Here is a 2442-nt window from a genome sequence, read left to right as displayed (position 1 = left end):
AACCGTGACGTCACCTGATATGCCAGCTTGGCAGCTGAGCAGAGCAGTAGACCAAACATGAAGAAAATAATGTGTGTGGCTGGTGTTTTCGTGGTGTGGATCGTAAACAATTTGACATAACATTACACATTAAGACAAATATTATGGTTACTTTTACCGTCATAATAACATTTGTCCCTGACTTGAGCCCTTCTCTGCTTTTTAACTAACCTTGCATTTAACATCCTGAGGAGACATCCTGGCTACACTAAACATTCATAGACAACAAATCTCTGAATATCTATCTAACTAAAAAATAACCTAACACAGTGTAAGTGAGTTCATCCAGGTCTGTAGCTGCAGACTCAAATACACTCCAGTCTGTGCAGACAAAGCAGGCCTGTAGTTCTGACTTAGCCTCCTCAGTCCAGCTCTTCACTGTTTTGGCCACAGGCTTCGCAGCTTTAAGTTTCTGCCTGTAGGTTGTAATAAGATGGACCATGCAGTGATCTGAGAGTCCGAGGGCTGCGCAGGGGACAGAGTGTTAGGCATATTTTATTGTTGTGTAGCAGTGGTCCAGTGTGATTTTGTCCATGGTGGGACAGGTAACATGCTGTCTGTATTTGGGCAGTTCGTGGGTGAGATATGCTCTGTTAAAGTCCCCTAGAACAATGAGTGGAGTGGAACAATGATGTTCTAGCTCCAGGCTAGTTATCAGTTCTGCTAGGAGCTGTAGTGCGCTACCGTTGGCCTGTGGTTTTATGGACACTCCGTTTAGAATGAAAGAGTTAAATTCTCGGGTAGAATAAAAAGGTTTGCAGTTGATAACAAGAGTCTCTAAGTCTGTGTTACATGTCCTCTGTAGCACTGTGACATCTGTGCACCAACCTTTATTTATGTAAAAGCAGATTCCACCTCCTCTCGTTCTCCCAGACAACTCCTTTACATGATCCACTCTGAACACCTGGAAGCCCAGTACTTGTATCGCGATGTCCACGATCGAGTTGCTCAGCCAGGTCTCCCTGAAGCACAAAGCAGCAGAGCGTGCAAAGTCAGAGTTGGTCCTCTTGACAAGAAGGAGTTCATCCATCTTGTTGACCAGGGAGCGGAGATTTGCCAGGTGAATAGATGGGAGTGGGGTCGGTGCGGTTATGACAGAGGGAACACAAAGGCGCCTGCCCGCTTTCCACAGCGGCATTTCTTCCAGGTCCCGTATATTGCTGCTGCGCCTCCGATCAGAACGTTCATACAGCATTCTTCGTTCACAAAAGTCGGGGGAAGGTAGTTTGGTGTGAGTCCAATATTTAACAGTTCTTCTCTGGTAAAAGTAAACCGGGATGAGTTGCAAAAGACCAAGAAAACAAAGAAAAACAACAAACACAAGAGAGCGCGAGTAACCACGGCCGCCATCGTTGTCGGCACTGGACGTAATTTAGGTAGTGTTTGTAATATGTAACAGGTTTTAGTGTTAAAAACAGGTTGTGTTGTAAGCAGGAAATGCAGCTGTAAGAAAATGACAAATGAGCATCAGAAGAGCCCCCCACCTCTGCTTTAGTTTCACTCTGCTCCACTTCATCTACAGCAGGACGATCTGCCACCAGACAACCTGCAGGATCAAACATAAAATAGTGTTTCTGCTCTTTTAGCCATTCCACATTAATAAGTCATTTGCAAAAATCTGTGCAGATTTACAAAGTTCATATTCAACAAACTGTATTTTTTCTACACCAAATAAATATATTTAATTTAAATTTCAGTTAACCAGAGTTTTTTCAGAAAGCACAAAATAAAGAGAAATGCAGTATGTTTGACCTGAGTCCTTCAGTCTTTCACTGTTCTCCATGGACTGAACACTCATGTTACTGCTGCGTTCACTGTCGACATCTTTAACTTCATCAGCCTTTCCTGTTGAAGAGTCAAAGCCTACAACTATCAGACATTAGCTCGGTAAGATCAAGGGTGTGATTAAAACAGTGAGTGGATTTATTTACATTTTGAGTCTAATAATGAATTTAATGCAGTGTTGAGGCCGTCAGTGTCTACCTTCATAAGAAGTGGCACTAATCCCTGTTTCTTATGGCTTTATGTTTATGCGTTAATATATGTTGTGTATTTGTTTTATTTTTGTTTTGACAATTGTTGTTTTCCAAATTAATCTACCTTTGGTTCCAATAAAGTAACCTGAATGTTAGTTACCTACTATAATTACTTTTTCTGCACAAGGCAGTAGATTTGATTTGATTTGATTTATTCTTTCAAGCATGTAAAAACAGTTGATATGACAACACACATAATCCAATATCAATTTGCTTATACCTAGTACATGCTTGAATGGAGTAGGAAGAAGTCAGACTTATCCAGTCCTACCCCATGACATCATCTTACCATCATTGGTTTGCAAGCAGTAAATGATTCACTTCTACACCACACAAGTATTATACTAAAAAAATTATAACAGTGTTA

This window comes from Monopterus albus, unplaced genomic scaffold (assembly GCF_001952655.1).
Source record: "Monopterus albus unplaced genomic scaffold, M_albus_1.0 scaffold674.1, whole genome shotgun sequence".
Taxonomy (NCBI): domain Eukaryota; kingdom Metazoa; phylum Chordata; class Actinopteri; order Synbranchiformes; family Synbranchidae; genus Monopterus; species Monopterus albus.
This window is presented reverse-complemented; position numbering follows the sequence as displayed.